Source organism: Carettochelys insculpta, chromosome 1 (assembly GCF_033958435.1).
Source record: "Carettochelys insculpta isolate YL-2023 chromosome 1, ASM3395843v1, whole genome shotgun sequence".
Lineage (NCBI taxonomy): Eukaryota > Metazoa > Chordata > Testudines > Carettochelyidae > Carettochelys > Carettochelys insculpta.
Genome location: NC_134137.1, coordinates 40,350,012 through 40,368,258, shown reverse-complemented (window position 1 = coordinate 40,368,258; position 18,247 = coordinate 40,350,012). Strand labels below are relative to the sequence as shown.

The 18,247-nt window shown below is 48.3% G+C and overlaps 1 protein-coding gene across 3 annotated transcripts in view; it reads right to left on the bottom strand.

Moving 5' to 3' along the window:
* The window catches only part of GRIA4 (glutamate ionotropic receptor AMPA type subunit 4), a 316,531-nt gene that overhangs the window by 107,470 nt on the left and 190,814 nt on the right, over nucleotides 1-18,247 (bottom strand). The gene's annotated exons all lie outside the window — the stretch shown is intronic.

Genomic DNA, 18,247 nt, shown 5'->3' with positions numbered 1-18,247 from the left:
AGCTAAAATAATTACCTGGCAATTCTGCAATCAGAATGCCTTCCATCTGAGTGAACATGGTACTGCAGTATATTATTTTAGTGAATGTAGTAATGGTCTAGAGTACACATACCCAGATGCCGGAGGCTATATGATACCATAGTATGATATCAGACTGAGGGCTGTTTTTTTAATTTTTTCAAATTTTATTTTCCACATAGTTAGTGCTTGTGAAACAGGGTACATCTGTACATTTTTGGCACTTGGGTCTGAAGTTCTCTTTCTACAGCGTAAAGTACTTTCTTCAGTTCTTATTCAGGAAGATGAAGACAATGGCAGCTCGCACAAGGGAAACCTAATAAGAATTGAGTGCTAAGTTGTGTGGCTCCCTCTCAGCCCTGAGTTCTTTCTTGGGGATCAGCTGCAATTGTAACAGGTCCTTTCACAGGTGGCAGGGGACTCCTTGCTTGCTCCATCCGTCCCTCCTTTCATGTGCATAAGGGCTATGCTCAAACTAGCCTAAAATATTTGACCCACAGAGAGAAGTGATATAGAACAGAGTGAAATAGAGCAAATTAACCCACAATGGCCAACTGTCACTCTCTGACTTAGAAGGACCAGCACTGTAGGTGAGAAAAAAATTCTCTATCCAAACCAACCCTTGATCAATACAAACAATAATTAGTGACAACTCTGATGGCATTTGCAATGATGCGGAAACTAGATTATTGACTAGAACAGCAAAAAGTGACTAAATTTGGCTGCAGAGTATGATGAGTGTTAATGCCTGAATTTTAAAGGGGAAGCTGCTTGTACTAAAGGTTTACTATAGCAATGCCTGCAACATTATTTTTAATCCAGCATCAATAGAGTCCTTAGTGTTTCACATCTCCATTATAAAGGTGATGCTGCCGACTCACACATATTCATTATTTCTTCTAATTTACTCAATTACCTACCCCTTCATAGCATTTTATCTGTAATCCAAACACACTGCCAACACACACAGGCTGAGATATTCCAGGGTTGGGAGGGGATATTTAATAATGAATGGGAGATGTGCAGCTCACTCCCCACCACTGCTTTGAGCCATCTCAGCTACAGTCCCTGCCCTGAAGATTTTAGTTTTAGCATTCACTCAAGCACTGTCTATGCTCAAAGCACACAACAAACTGCACTAACCCTCCCAGCTCTCATGCAGTAGATAATTATATTTGTGCCCATTTTACATGTGAGAGATAAATGCCTGAGAGATTAAATGATTTGCCAAAGCACACACAGCATCAAAGTGTCTAACTCAAGACTAGGATTAGGGACTGAATGATTCCTAATTCTGCTGTTATTCTGACAGACCAACTCCCTTTTCATGGTCCAGAAAAAGAGGAATACAAGAAATTTGGCATTGGTGGTCCAAAGAGCAAAAAAAAGTTGGATATTTTTAAGTTATGAAGGATACAAGAAAATTATATCCCTTTTCTCCCCTCCCCACCAAAACGCCACGGGTTCTAATACTCCTTGGGTGTAACTACACTAGGAACTAACTTTGAACTTAACTTTGAAGCTAGGCACTACTTTGAAGTAGCCAGCAGAGAGTCTATACACATTTTCCCAGACTTCAAAGGGAGCCCAACTTCGAAGTCCCTACTCTGTTCCCGGGAATAGAGTACTGTAAGGTCCCCACATTCACAAACATAAGCCGTGTCTACACGTGCACGCTACTTCGAAGTAGCGGCACTAACTTCGAAATAGCGCCCGTCACGGCTACACGTGTCAGGCGCTATTTCGAAGTTAACTTCGACGTCAGGCGGCGAGACGTCGAAGCCGCTATCCTCATCAGGTGATAGGAATAGCGCCCTACTTCGACGTTCAACGTGTACCGTGTAGTTGTTGCACGTCCCGCAACGTCGAAATTGCAGGGTCCTCCATGGCAGCCATCAGTAGAGGGCTTGAGAGACGCTCTCTCCAGTCCCTCAGCTCAATGGTGGCCGCGTGGAGCGGCCCCTTAAAGGTCCCCTCCCCGTCCCTTCCTGTGCAGAAAGCTGAGGGAACGTGCAGGCGGCAGCCTAGACACGCGGCCAGCCTGCACGTCCCTCAGCCACCCAGAACAGGGCCAGCACCTGCGATGGCTGCCCGGCAGCCCCCCCCAGCGCCCCCAGGGAACCCCCCCGCAGGGGAGCCAGAGCAGCCAGGCCAGCCAGCCCAGCAGCCAGGCTGGGAAGCAGCAGCGGGGCCCCTCCTGGACGGAGGCCGAGCTGCGGGACCTGCTGGGGCTCTGGAGCGAGGAGGAGGTGCTCCAGGTAATGGGGAGCAAGAGGCGGAAGGCGGATGCGTTCGCTCGGCTGGCCGAGGGCCTGGCCGCCCGGAGTCACCCTGCCCGCACTCCTGACCATGTCATGAGTAAGGTTAAGGAGCTGCGGCAGGGTTACGCCCGAGCCCGGGATGCGGCCAGCTGATCTGGGGCCGCCCCCGTCACTTGCCCCTTTTACAGGGAGCTCAGGGACATCCTGGGCCCCCGGCACACCTCCTCCCCTCTGGCCACCCTTGATACCTTGGCCAACGAGCCCCAGCAGGCCCTGCAGCCGGAGTCCGTCCCGGAGGCAAGCCCCGCACCCCGGCAGTCCCCCCTGGAGCCCACCCCCGGGCCATCGCGGCAGGAGGAGAAGGAGGAGGAGGAGGGGGGCTCCTCCTCTGCAGAGTGCGGGCTGCAGATCCTCCTCCCGCCCTCCCAGAGCAGCAGCCGGGCGTCCGCCCCCCGGGATCTCCGGACCGTGGGAGTGGACTGACAGGTATGTACCCCCCTCTGGTGTACACCCCCGGGGTTGAGGGGAGGGGGTAATAGATATGTGCCCAGGGCCCTCCACATGCCCACATGGCCATGGCCCCAAGGACAGCAGGGCCATGTCCCTCACAGCAGTGCATCAGCCCCTGCCCCGCCCCCTGCACGGCAGTGCCATGGCCCATCCCCGGGGCAGGGGGAGCGGAACCTAGAGGGTCCCCCGGGAGGAGGGGGTGGGACACCCCGCAGCAGCAGCATGTGATGGAGTCGGGGGAGTGCAAAAGGGAGACTCAGGCTAGATATGAGCAACAAGCTGAATAGCTCCCAGGGGCAAAGGATGATCCTGGGGCTACAGCTGGCAGGTGACATCTCTGCCCTGAACAAAGAGGAGGGAGGAGCCGAGCTGGCTTTGAATTGGGGCGGGGGCTGCAGGTAGAGGCTAGGGGAAGGGAGAGCTGGAAGGCAGCCAGCCTGAGGAGGGGGAAAGCCACATCCCAGAGGGGCACCCCTTGGGGTCCTCTCCCCAGGACGGGTTGGAAGGACTGTCTCTGACTGCTGTGCGGTCACTCCCGAGAGAAACCGGGCATCTGTGGCCTAAGAAACCTCTCCTGTCAGACCCTGCTGAGTGAAGTGAGAGTCACTCCTGCCAGGGGACGGGGTGCAGTGCAGGGGGACCCCTGAACCCCATCCATCACAGTAGCATCTCCCGGGGACGGGGATGGGGAACCTGCAGCACAGGGGTGGGGGGGACAAGGGTCATGGCTCAGGGCCCACACTAACGCCTGTCTCCATTCTTCTTCCCCCCCTCCTCCCGTGTTCTGCAGCTGCACCATCGGAAGGACCGGAAGAGAGTGCCGGCGAGGCATCAGTGGTCCCGGAATCCCCTCCGGGGCCATCGCTCCAGGCAAGCCCCTCGGCCGAGGACCGACCGGCCCCACGGCGGGCTAGACGGAGGACCCCGCAACAGCACCTGACGGCGACGGACCCCCAGCTGCTGGCCATCCATCGTCGGCAGCTGGAGGTCGTGGAGTGGTGCCTGCGGGTGGACCAACACCGCCTGGACCTGCAGGAGCGGGCGCTGGCCTGGTGCCAAGAGGCATGGGGGGCCTACATGGAGACATTCAACCGTCTTGTGGACTACCTGGCCCCCCATGCCGCGCCAGCCGCCGCAGCGCCCGCCCTGCCTGCTCCACCCACCGCACCACCTGCTGCTCCGCACGTCGCCGTCCCATCCGCTGTCGCCCCACCACCCACCACCGAGGGCCGGACCGCTGAGGGACACCTGGGGCCAGCTGAGACTTGCCAGTCATATCTTCCGGTCCGCCCGGCCCCCAGCCAGCCCCGGACAGGGCTGCGGCCGAGGCGGGGCTCCCGGCCGCCCACCCCCAGTGCCGGACTTTAGGGGCGTGGGGCCCGGGACGTGGCCCCCCACCTTGTATATAGTTATATGTCCGAAAAGAGGATTGTTATTGACCCATTTCATTTATATTTGTGCCCCCCCTTTGCCCCATCTCCCCCATGTAAATAGTTCTCCTCTTCCTTATCATACCTGGTTTTCTTTTTATTGACCAACATATCCGTTATGTGCAATCTTTTTTATTATTGTTTTATTTGTACAGAATACTTTTGTTAGAAGTGGTCTTGTATATAGTTTGTTCTTGTTTTAATTATAGTTAAAAAAAAAAAGTTCTAAAAGAAAAACCACTTTAAGTTCAGCCACAACTGCATGCTGTCATTTGTCCAGGAAAAGTGGCGGGGGGGTGCGGTTGGGTGCTCCGTGGTGTGGGCGTAGGGGCAGGGAGTGTTGTGGAGGAAGGGGTGGGCAGTGGGGGGCCTGGCAGAGTTCACCCCACGGCCTCATCATCGAAGTGGGCCCGCAGGGCCTCCTGGACCTGGGTCCCTTCGTGGTCCACCTGCCAACTGGGGGCAGCGGGTGGCTGCAGGTCGGCCCTGCCGGCCTCCACAGCCCAGCCCTGAAAAAAGGTCTCCCCCTTGCTCTCCACCAAATTGTGCAGGGCGCAGCAGGCACCCACAAGCTGGGGGATGTTGTTGGGGCCTGCATCCAGGCGGGTGAGCAGACATCTCCGGCGTCCTTTCAGGCAGCCAAATGCGCGCTCCACCACCTGGCGCGCGTGGTTCAGGCACTGGTTGAAGCGCTCCTGGCTGGCGGAGAGATGGCCCGTGTATGGGTGCATGAGCCAGGGCCAGAGGGGGTACGCCGCATCTGCGATGACGCAGAGGGGCATGGTGGTGTCCCCCACAGGGATCTCCCGCTGGGGGATGTAGGTCCCCGCCTCCAGCCGGCGGCACAGGCCCGAGTTCCGGAAAACCCAGGCGTCGTGGGTGCTGCCAGGCCAGCCCACATAAATGTCCTGGAAACGGCCCCGGCTGTCCACCAAGGCCTGGAGGACCACAGAATGGTAGCCCTTGCGATTGATGTAACGTCCTCCACTGTGATGCAGGGCGCGGATGGGGATGTGAGTCCCATCCAGAGCCCCGAAGCAATTGGGGAAGCCCAGCGTGGCAAAGGCCGCGATGGTGGCATCTGGGTCCCCCGGCCTCACGAGCCTGTGCAGGAGCATGGCATTGATGGCACGCACAAACTGCAGGGAAAGCACATGGGAGAGCACCAATGAGGGGTGAGCAGGGTGTGTGTGGCCCTGCCCTGCCCTCCCCTGCCCTCCCCCGCCCTGCCCTGCCCTGCCCTCCTCTGCCCAGGCCCCCCTCCCCTGTCCTGCCCTCCCCCCGTGGGTCCTCTTACCTCCATGAGGACAGCTCCGATGGTGGCCTTGCCGACACCAAACTGCTGTCCCACGGATCGGTAGCTGTCTGGAGTGGCCAGCTTCCAGACAGCGATGCCGACCCGTTTCTCCACAGGGAGGGCACGCCGCATGGCAGTGTCCTGGTGCCTGAGTGTGGGGGTGAGCCACTGGCACAGCTCCATAAATGTCTGCTGGCTCATCCTGAAGCTCCTGAGCCAGCGGTCGTTGTCCCACTCCTCAAGCACCAGCCGCTCCCACCAGTCGGTGCTGGTGGGGTAGCTCCACAGGCGGCGGCGTGTGAGGCGGGGCGGGGGGGCGGGGTGCTGCAGGGTTGGGGGTTGAGCCCTGCTGCCCTGGGGGCAGCTTCTCCTCCGGTGTGGCAAGGAGGTGCTCAGCTGCCTCCCGCATGGCATGGATCAGGGCGAGCCCTGCTCCTGTCGGGAGGGCTGGGTGGACCTCTGTCTGCTGCTGCTGCTGCTGCTGCTGGGGATCCATGACTGCGGCGCCCGGGGTCTGTGTGCCTATGGCTCCTCAGACTGCGTGCTGTGCAGGCTGAGTGTGTCTGGGAGGGGCCCTTTAAGGGAGCAGCTAGCTGTTGCCCCGGAAGCGCTAGTCCGCCCTGTGACCCTGTCTGCAGCTGTGCCTGGCATCCCTATTTCGATGTGTGCTACTTTGGCGTGTAGACGTTCCCTCGCAGCGCCTATTTCGATGTGGTGCTGCGCAACGTCAAAGTTGAACGTCGACGTTGCCAGCCCTGGAGGACGTGTAGACGTTATTCATCGAAATAGCCTATTTTGATGTCTCCAAATCGAAATAAGCTACTTCGATGTAGGCTTCACGTGTAGACGTAGCTATAATGTTCATGAATTATATTATTCCTGATTGGCTCCGGGGCCCCAGGCATGAGCACAAGTTGCCACAGCTTCCTCGGGGCTTTGGACCCAGGAGTGCTGGCAGCTGCTGCCTCTCTCCTGGGGATCCGGAGGGGAGTGCCGGCAGCGGCTGCTTCCTGGGCTCCAAGCCCCTCCCCCATTCATGAAAATCAACATTTGTGAGGGTTCTGAACACCGAACCCTTGTGACTGTTGTGACCCTACCGTAGTGCTCTATTTCAAATTAAGGTGTGTACAGACGCTTGGCTTTGAAGTTGCTTTCTTTGAAGTTGTACTTTGAAATAAGCAACTTCGAAGTTATTTTTGTAGTGTAGAGACGGCCCTTTTGTTAAAATGATTAAGACCATTTTTTTTAAACAGCGTGTGCATCAGACTGGTATGTAGTCTCAGAGAGTAGCTGCGTTAGTTTGTCGCGTAACAAAAAATCAAGCAGTCCTATAGCATCCTCAATACTAACAATTATATGTATTAGGTAATGAACTTCCTTAACCATGAAAGCTCATTACCTAACAACTAAAATTTTTAGTGTTCCAGGTGCTACAGGATGGCTTGTTTTTTATGTGTCAAATTGATTGTTTATAATGTAAACTGAGTCCTTATGGGCAGCCCAATTAGGCTCCCTTTACAGTCAGTAGTTAAATTCCCCTTTATTTCAGTAGAAGACAAACCAAGACCATATAAGCAGCCAAATGTAGAAGCTTATTGTCAAAATATTGTTAAAGTGCATATAAATTCATCAAATTCTCTGCTGGAATATAAAACTTGCAACTCTATTGACTTCAGTGCAGCTGCAGTCGCTTACACTGGTGATCTGTCATTTACATCTCTACTCCAGCAGTAATGCTCACAAAATAGGTATAAGTATGCCTCCAAAGTGCAAAGAAATTGATATACATTACAAAATCCTGTGCTAAATGATGTGTGAAGCACTGATTGAAATATCCATTTCTTTGAGAAAGAGACTAACTCGACATAAAACATAAATACACAAATTTGACGTAAAAGGAAAAAAAATGTTCTAAAAACTGTGGACAAGATCCTCATCTGTTGTAAAACATCTAAAAAATTCTAAAATTATCAAAATAATAGAAATGAGCAAATCCTACAAAAATATTCTGAGAAAAACTGCTAACTGACTTTGCTTCAGTTATGTTTGTGATGTTCTGTTCTGTGCTCTCTGCAGACATTCTAGCAAGCAAGTGTGCTGTCAGACCTGTTTATGGACATAACAAATATTAAGTGAATACTAAGAGATATACATGAAATGCAAATTTTGAACGTTTGAGAAATCAGTTTCTAAGAGTTATGCTCATTCAACTAGGGAAGAGAGGAATGCTGTGTGACTGATACACTCGGTCAAAAGTAACCAATATGGTTCTAATTCAGAATCTCAAAGGTGTATGATCAGCTGCTCATGCACATTCTATGGAATTGTTTGCCATTTGGAAGCAGAGGCTGCTTCTATGCTGCCTCTCCCTTTCGGAAAGGGCATGAAAATGCAGCAGATTGAAAATACTAACAAGGCGCTGTTATGAATATTCAACACCTCATTTCCATAATGGTGGCCCTTGCTGCACTGACTACTTTCGACATGCAAAATAGCCATGTTGACAGGGTTCCTTTGAAAGGAATCTTTGCTTTCAACAGCGGGGCTTCCTTTTGAAGGAATCCCGTCTACCTGTATCAGAGAGGTAGCCGTGTTAGTCTGTAGCTTCAAGAACAACAGAAAGTCTTGTGGTACTTTATAGACTAACAGATATTTTAGAGCATAAGCTTTTGTGGGCAAATACCTGCTTCATCAGATGCATGGGTGGGAGGGTGGTGGTTTCAGAGTACCTCACATGGCTATTTTGCATGTCTAAAGCAGCACTTTTGACGCAGCAAGTAACTGACATTATGCAAATGAAGTGCTGAATATTCATACCAGCACCTCATTGGCATTTTCTATCCACTGTATTTACATGCCCCTTCCAAAAGGGAAGGGTAGTATAGACACAGCCTGAGTGTATATTGGTGAGTTTCAGGGGGTATTTCTAACTATGAAAGCCTATAACTGACCTGAGGGATCACCTTTACCCCTATATTATTTCCCCTGGCAGCTAAGATCAACAGAGACATTCAAGCTGGACCACTTAAAGAGCTGTGGACAGTACATTTACTATGGGGCCCCTTGACTTTGAAATTAAATTGTCACTCTGTTTCTTTGTATTATTTTATTACAGCAGGGGCAAGAAGCTATAATCAACATCAGGGCTCCACTGTATACACACATAGGCTATTTCGACACTAGCCCAAAACTTTGAAATGGCCATGCAAATGGCCATTTTGAAGTTTATTAATGAAGTGCTGAAATACATAGTCAGCATCTCATTAGAATGCTGGCAGCCGTGGCACTTTGAAATTGACGCGGCTCACCGGCGCGTGGCTCATCCAGATGGGGCTCTTTTTTGAAAGGACCCCACCAACTTCGAAATCCCCTTATTCCTAGGAATATGTATATCAGTACTTCATTAGTAAACTTGTATTTGCATGGCCATTTCGAAGTTTTGGGCTAGTGTAGACACAGCCATAGTAACAGAAACAACCTACTCTGAAGAGCATCAATTGAAATTAAGTTGTGTGAGAGAAAGAATATAATCCCCATTTTTCAAATGGGGAACTCAGGCACAGAGAGACTAAATGGCTTGACTAAAGTCACACAGAAAGGCTGTTACAGGGTGAGGAATTGAACTGAGTTCCAGGCCTGGAGCCATAACCACAAGACCATCCTTCTTCAGAAGTAGCGTGAATCTATTGACATTCTGGGGACATTAGGCTCTTTTTGAATGAGCATTTAGAAAAAGCTGAAGCAACTTAGAAAGAGCACAGGGAGGAAAGTGATGAGTGATTTATACTGATGTAGGGTGGGAAGGATAGCAGGCCAAAACTTGCCACTATTTTGCTTTTGTCATGATGCTGATTTTGCATCTTTTGAATTAACAAGGGATCTGAAACCTAGAACTGCAGTTCTGTCATGCTGTGGTGTTTAAATCCCAACAAATTCATAAATAAATAACATAAACATTTTGAATAATGAATAAATAAAAAGCATAAGGTACTCTCAAAAATAAAAAAAGAGAAGAAAAGAAAAAGAAGAAGCATAAGCTGCTTCCATGAGCGGGCAATGAGGCAAAATTCATTCAGCACAGCTGTGAATACTCGGCTCTTCTCAAGAGTACAGCACAGAGTCAAATGACTACGAAATCCCAAAAAGCCCAGTTAGATCAAGTCTATGACCAACAGACCAGCTGATGGGGCATGGTGGGGGATGGGGCAAAGGGAGCAATTGCACCACAGCCTGGCATTTCAAAGGGGCCCAGAGCTCTGGCTGTTGCTGTTGGTACTTTGGCAGTGGCAGACACTAGAGAGCTCCAAGCCCCCTTGAAATCCTGTGGCAGCTCTGCTCCACGGCCCTGTGCGACTTGGGGGTTGGGGGGGGTAGGGAAGAGGCAGCAACGTGGTCTGAGTGACTACAAGGGCTGACTTTTCTAAGTCCCATCCCTTCAACCCTTGGACACGCGCATTCTGAAGGTGGGGAGCTGGTCCCCTCTCCCACTTTGTTCTGGGGTCCATGTGGCTGTCAGCCCCATGAATAGCCAAGTAGAAATGCAGGATTTTCCCCAATTCTTGGGCTGTGTCTACACTAGCTCCCAACTTTGAAGGGAGCATGGTAAGTAATGTGTCATGAGATTATGAATGAAGTGCTGCAGTGCATATGCAGCGTTTCATTAAGCTAATTCTTCCCTGCGGCAAATTTGAAGCGGCAAACTTTGAGTGCTGGCTTGCGTGTAGCCGTGGCTAACCTTCCTGCACTTCAAAGTGCCTGGGCTACTTTGAAGTCCCTTTACTCCTCAAAGTAAAGGGACTTTGAAGTAGCCCAGGTACTTTGAAGTACCAGCAGATTACCTGCAACTACACGCAAGCCGGCACTTCAAAGTTTGCCCCTTCGAAGTTTCCGTGAGGGAGAATTAACTTAATGAAGTGCTGCATGTGCACCACAGCCTTTCATTAGTAATCTCCCGACACCGTACTTACCTTGCTCCCTTCAAAGTTGAGAACTAGTGTAGACACAGCCTTAGGGTGTGTTTGTGTGCATACAGGAGAGAAAGAGAGATGGGGGATGTATATTTACATACTGACATTGTATGTGTCCTTAAAAACTGTAATGGTCTATTGTAAAAACTCTCAGATTACTATTAACAATTTATTCTGTCTTCTTTCCTGAGTTATAGGAATGCACCAAAGGGAAAGATAATGCCATACTGAACTGAATTTATTATCTCAGAATCCTGACTCAGTCCTACCAAAGGACAGCAGTTTAGAGCTAATGCATAAATCAATATCAGTAACATACGACGCTGAATGTGGGTATATTAGAGATGACAACCTAAAAAAAGAACAGAATAGTGAAGGGATAGTTAATTGATGAGCTAACATCCTCAATTTAAATAGTCTCAGAGGAATAGCTGTGTTAGTCTGGAGCATCACAAAAACAAGCCGTCCTGTAGCACCTTAAAGACTAACACATTTATTTATTAGGCAATGGGCTTCGATGGGTTTTATATTCAGTTTAAAAATAGGAAGCCTGTTTTTGATTTCCTTTGCACCGCTGTTAACTGAGAGTAATTTCATGTTAGCCAATCAAGTGAGAGGCTCATAAAAGCAATGCAGTGAGGCAAATACCAGACCTAGCTTTTCAGTCTTTACTCTGCACTCCCTGGTTTTTGAGTGTGTTTAACTTGACAGTTTAATGTGTGCTGGTAATCAGCTCTTGGAACACAGCTTGGCAAGAAGGTTGCCAACATCATATTTAAAAAATATGGGTCAGACCTCATATGTCCCCAGTCTTGGTGTGAGCTTCTGGAAGCAAGTCCCTTCACTCCTCCCAAACCCATTGGGTTGCCAACTTTCTAAACACATAAAAACGAATACGCTGCCAAATCCCATCCCGAGGCACCACCCCTGTCCCTGGTCACTCCATTTCCCCTCCCTCTGTGGTTAATTTCCCCCACCCTCTCTCACTTTCAGCAGGCTGGGGCATGAAGCAAGAATATGGGAGGGGATGAGGGCTGTGGTGGGGATACTGGCTCTGAGGGAGAAGCTGGGGAGAGGTGTTCGGCATATAGGAGGGGACTCCAGGATGTGGGAGGGAGTTAGGATGCCTGGGGGGGGTTGAAGGCTCCAGCTGAAGGTGTGGGCTCTGGAATGGGGCAAGGGATGAGGACTTTGAGTGTATGAGGAGTCTCAGGGCTGGTGCAGGGAATTGGGTGTATGGGTGCATAGGGGAGAGGGGTGCAGAACATGTACTGCAGGAGGGTATTTGGGTGCAGAAGGGGATTCCAGGCTGAGAGGAACTTGTGATGCCAGTGGGAGTTTGGGGTGTAGGGCCCCAGAGCCACTTACCATGGCTCCCAGAAAGCAGCTGCCAAGTCTCTGTGGCCCATAGGAGCAAGCAGTGAGGCTCCAGCACCGCCCTCACACCCTTGGTGCCACCCCAACAGCTCCCATTGATCAAGATTCCCAGCCAATGGGGGCTTGGAGCTGGCACTTGGAGCAGGCCCAGTGTGTGGACCCTCCCTCGCTTTGGGGCTGCAGGCAGCTGGTGGCTGCTTCCGGGAGCAGCAAGATGCCAGGGTAGGTATGGAGCCTGCCTACGTCCCAGGCTGCCACCCACCCCTGTGCCCCTGACTGGACTGAATGGACCAGTAAGCAGTGACAAACGGAGCAGCCAGGGTCCCTTTTAGACTGGGTGTGCCAATTGAAAACTGGCAACCCTAACCAACCACCATGCGTCCTTGGGTTTCCCTATCTCCAGTGTTAGCTGCTGCAGAGACCCCTGGGATAAAGGTGATGGGCCTGCAGCTTTTACAACTCATATCCAGATTCTACATGGGCACCAGCGGCCAAGTGGCAGTTGCAGTTGCTGGTCTTTGCTGCTGCACCGCACACCCTGAAGGAGGTACAGGCAGAGACTCTGCAAGCAGAGAGGCTACACCCTGGAATACGTGATTCCCCTGCCAGTCACAGCCCCTTCCTGACCCCGGTACTTCAGTACAAAGCCCAGGGCACATAGCCCTGACCACTCATCCGCCTAGAGAGAGCCTGACCAGGGAAAGCAGAGAAGGCTGCAATCAAATACTGGAATCGGCAGGAATTCCTGACCACATGGGGATAATACAGGTTGAACCTCTCTTGTCTGGCAACTTCGGGACCTGACCAATGCTGGACAAGAGAATTTGCTGGACCACATGAGGTCAATATTGTCTAGCAACATTACCTACGCTTAGGGCGACCATACCTTCCCGTCCCAAATACGGGACAGGGAGGTATGGCGGGGAGAGGTGGGCTCTGCCGACTCCAACAAGCCTTGGGGAGCTGGAAAGGAGGCAGCAGCCACTGGACCTCCGTGGGAGCTTTGGGGAAGAGGCAGGGATGTGGCAGCTGTCCACACTCCCCCTGCTTCCCCAAGGCTTGGGGAATTGACCTATATTCTCTCCGGCCAGCAGCTGTGCAGGAACAGCTGCTGCCAGAAAAGGTCAGTGGGGGAGGGCCCAAATACAGAACTATTAGTCTCTTTTAAAAAATAAATCAGGATGCCTTTTTGGCAGCCCAAACATGGGACCATCCTACCAAATAAAGGATGGATAGGGTCACTCTACCAGCACTTCCATTGCTGACTAGGCTGTTCAAAGACATTTAGAGGTAGTTAGAGCTAAATAACAACAGAGAACACTAGGAGCCAGGACTGATGGCTACAAACAAACTTTATGAGACCACAAGAAACTTGGCCATACCTATTAGAAGTGGTCATCCAGCTAACTAAATCATGCCGGATTATGGATGTTGCCAGACAAGAGAGTTTCAGATTAGAGAGGTTCAAGCTGTACTCAGAGGTGCACCTTTCTACTCCCCTCCTGACCCTGGCTCTTAGGGCAGCTCTGTCTGCTTTCTCTGCACACTGGCAAGTTCTGCCCACTTGCTGTCATAATATAGGATAAAAGACAGCCCATGCTGATTTTGTACAAGACAGGCCATTTTCTTTTTTAAACTGGGAACATCCTTTGTAATACAAGACTGTTGGCTACACTATTTGGAAATTCAGAAACTCTTTGACTGAAAAGAAGATAGGACCATTTCAGCATTAAGTCACATCTGCATCTTCTCTCACTTGCACTAGAGAAAATTCCAGTGACTTAAGTTCAGCCAGTTCTGATTTACCTAAATAATCGGCCTTCTGACTCAGCCCTCCCTCTTTCAAACCCCAAAATAAAAGAACATATATCTTATTTAAAAATAATGCCTCACTATTACATCATGAAATGTCCCTGTCCATTGTGGTTTTCAGAAAATTGGAGTCAGTGCAGCTGGAAGGATAAAGCCTTGTTTTCAGTTAAGCACTAGTTAAAAGCTAAAGCAGTGCATAACAAATGGGAATTTTACAGCCGCTTTCCCCTTCAGGATAGTGTGACAATCCACCGTCCTATGAAAAAGAAGCCACATGATAAAGCGAGACCTCCTTAATACATTGTAAAAAGTGTGGAGGCTTGTAACAGATGAAAGACGGAAATACTGTAGCAGAAGAGGTAATGATATAAACCGTGTAAGAGATGAGAGTTTATGCAGTATCTGGAGCATGCATCACATTTTTTTTACAAATCCATTCAGAAACCATAACTAGCTTAAGTTTCACAGCCAGTCCTTCAGAAAGTTGATGAGGATGCTTTTGTTTGAGGGAGTGGCTGGGAATGGATAAGACAGGTGCCGGAGCATCACTGAAGAGGAGGTTAAAGGAGGCAACACAGATATAAGCAGTGGTGAAAAAGTGGGTTTCCTTCTCCTCTGCAATGTGGTAACTGAAAGCACCTGGCTAAGCATCAAAGAGAGGACTGTCAAATGCAGAACCCACCTCTACTATAAACTAGAGTAAACAGAGTCGTGCTGAGAAGACATCTGGCTGGGCTGGAATGAAAAAAAACCTGAGAATAAGTAGGTTTAGCCATGAAAGATCATGACTTAATACATTTTGGGTTTGTCTACACTACCACCTTCCTTCAAAGGAAATTTTGAGGAGTAAGGGGACTTTGAAGGTGCCCTGGCACTTCGAAGTACCAGCGGGTGACCCGCAGCTAGACGCGTGCCGATACTTCAAAGTTTAAAACTTCGAAGTTGCCGTGGGGGGGAATTTGCTTAATGAAGTGCTGCCTATGCACGGCACCACTTCATTAATAAACTCACTACAGCCTAATTACCATCCTTTCTTCATAGGAAGGTGGTAGTGTAAACAAGTCCTTTTTGTCTCTAAGGTGCCACACGACTGCTTGTTACTCAGCAGGCATGAGAAACACTTCAGGAGGCTGCCACTTCCTTCTGCTTTTGTTACTCATACTCATTTCTGTTCCAAGCCCATTGGTGGGAAATGTGTGTTTGCAAATAAAGGTAGATTGGGTAATTTATTAATCCTTTGTCTCGCTGAGCCTCTGTCCACTCATTCTCTCTATACAACAGCCCACTTATTGGCACCAAACTAATTAAACAGGCAGTTCTATGACAATGTGATTTGATATTACAGGTGCAATTTAAGCAGCTCATGTTGCTGCTCAGGTCTACCATACCTAGGCATGGATGAAATATTCAATGTTTAAAAACATTACACAGAAAATGAGAAAGCCCAGAGAGACCTTTCCCAATTCATTGATGGCCACAGGCCATGAGGGGGGAAGAGGAAGGTTTCCCTCTCCCTCAGAAGACAGTCAAGGGCTTTCACAGGGGTTGCAGCACTGGTTGTTCTCAGTTTCACCTTGCTGCGGTCCATGTGTCCATGCTGCTGCAAAAGCAGGGAGGAAAAAGATAGAAAGGAAACAAAATAGGCAAAAACCTGTTGAAGAATCCCTAAATCCATAGCCCTCCTTGGAAACTAAGCATACCCAGCTTCTACCATAGCACAGAGGCAGCCAATAAGATCTGTGCAGTTACTGGAACAATGCAGTGAGAATGTTTAAGTGCCAAGAACTTTGACCAATGAGTTGTTTTGCAGGTCTGTTTGGGAAGAGTCAACCAGCAAACCCATTTTCCAGGCTAATGATTAGGCTGTACATGGAAATGTGAGAAGGGGAGACCATAGATTAGCCTGTGCCAGGAGTAAGGGGGAACTTCAGTTTGCAGAAGACTTGAATGTAAAGTCAGTGTCACACTATAGATAAATACTTTGAATTTTTACAATATTATTTTATGTTGTGTAAATGACCATTGAGTACCAGAATGCTACTTTGTCAATATAAACAAGAACATGGGGGAGGCTGTGGAATCATGCTTGAAATACTGCTCTATTTAATTTATGTGTCTCTCGTTAACTTCTACCTCCCTGCGGGAAGGCTGTTTTTGTTTTTGTTGTTTTTTGTTGTTTTTGATTTGTGTTTGTTCTCTGCCACTAAGATTGTACTATCCTCAATAAATCATGAGACTAGATTGAGCATAATTTGGCCAAATGCCAACTAATATGTTAAATTTAGCAAAACATCCAAAATAAACTAATCTAATAAGCATATTTTTTCTGTTCATTTATATTACACATACACACACACACACAGAGTTATATTTACAACTTGATCATCTTGTCAAAGTAACTTGCACCTGGGTGGCATTTCATCAGGAGTAGCTCTCATTTGGCAGAGTGGGATGAGTAGAGCATCTGATACATGTTGATTTCCATATTTTTATTCCTGTCACAAAGTGTATTCATCTGATTCAGTTTTAGTTTGATTGCAGTAATATAATTAAACCCTGCTCTTAGGTCCTGATCCATCTCTCACTGCGCTTTTCACAGCACACGTTTTACTCATGTGGAAACTGAAGATCAGCCATGTTAAATTACTGGCAAGACAAATATTAAGTTGGTCATAAGCTATATCAGGTTGATCTGGGGGCACACACCAAGACTTCTGATTCTCAGCACCTGGCTGCAATCACTTAACAACATTTTTTAACCATATTAATGAATTAGAACCTGGTGTCCAATTTTTAAAATATAAGCTAATATTAATATTAATGTTATTATTGTTTCACTTCCTAGATTTCATTGTTAATAGTGCTGGATACTGTGAATGTTCCCCCTTTCTAATGTGTATAATTCCATCAAACAACTGAACGCCCATAACAATTTTCACTCTGTATTTAAGGGCGAAGGCATTTCTGTGTGAGTGGTGATGTTAGGGCTTGCTGATGCAGAGCACTGATGGAGCTGAGTGAAGAGGTGCTGATCTCTTGGAAAAGATTGCGTTTGGCACATGTATTGGAAATAATGATTGCGTTTGATATATAGTCTGATGTACAGCTCAGGAGCCAGACTGCTGATCTTGACAATTAAACAGCTATATTATGCAACATTTAAGAGAGCAGAGGAGATATATTAATAGATGAGATATATTTAAAAATTCTCATACAGCAAATGTGTTCTGCACTGTGCGACGTGGAAGATGGGAAAGTCAATGTAACCTGGATTATTACAGACAGATAAGAAAAAAACTCATAAAAAGGATGGGAATAAAGACACCAGAAGGAGATAGAAATTTCTCAAGAAAGCAAGCAATCAGTCCTGTATCACCTTAAATACTAACAATTTTATTTATTAGGCAATGAGCTTTCACGGGTAAGGTCTTACCCATGGAAGCACATTACTTAATAAATAAAATTATTAGTCTCTAAGATGCTACAGGACTGTTTACTTTGTTTTGTGAAGATACAGACTAACACAGCTACTCCTCTGAGACTATGTACCACTCAAGAAAGAAGTAACCCCTGCAATAAGGGTCCTATTTAAGTCTCATTGCAATGAAGTGGGCTTGTTTTGAAAACTGACAAACTATGTGGCTTGTTATAATCTACCCCAGAGGACTATGGAAGGAGTGGAACAGAAAATAGTAGCCTCTATTGTGGATCTTTTCATTTAAGACACTCATTAAAACATATGAAAAATAATTTCTCCAGCACCCAGCTGTTCCCACCAAAAAGGAATAGTTGCACTTCAGCTGCAAGATTTTTCACAAGCTCCAGTGCCAGTACAAGGTGGGTATATCTACACAGCCAAGTTATTTCGAAAAAATAGCCCTTATTTCAAAGTAACTTTCCTAACTTCTGCACAACACAACTGCCATTTTGAAACAATCCTCTGGAGCTTATTTCAAAATAGGTAAACTTCATTCCACAAGGAGTAGCACCTATTTTGAAACAGGGGGGCTATGTCTACACTGGCTCCTCCCTTTCAAAGGGGGCATGCAAAAAGTCGGATTGAAAATGCAAATGAGGCGACAATTTGCATATTCAGTGTCTCATTTGCATAAAGGCAGCCACTTGCCGTTCCCAAAGTGCTATTTTTGAAAGCCAAAACAGCTGTGTAGATGGGGTTTCTTTGAAAGGAAGCCTCACTTTCAAAAGCAACCTTTTTCCTGAAAAAAATTAGGCAGTGTTAATTTGAAATAAGCTCTTCCAGAATAGCTCTCCCAGAATATCTTATTTCGAAATAAGGCTGCTGTACAGACATACCCTGTCAGTGCTGAATAGCAGGTACAGGCAAGAGGACAAAACACTGTTTAACCGTTTTCAAATAAAAAAAGAGGTAAACAAACCACAGCCCTGCCATGCATATTCGCACAAATACTCACACAAACAGATCAAGAGGGAGAGCTCAGAACTTTTGGACGGGGGGTCTAAGCTTGGAATTTGGCCTGGAGAACATCTCTAGGGACTAAATTGTGGCTATAAAGGGTTGATGTGCAGTTGTGCTGCCCTGCAGACAGACCATCA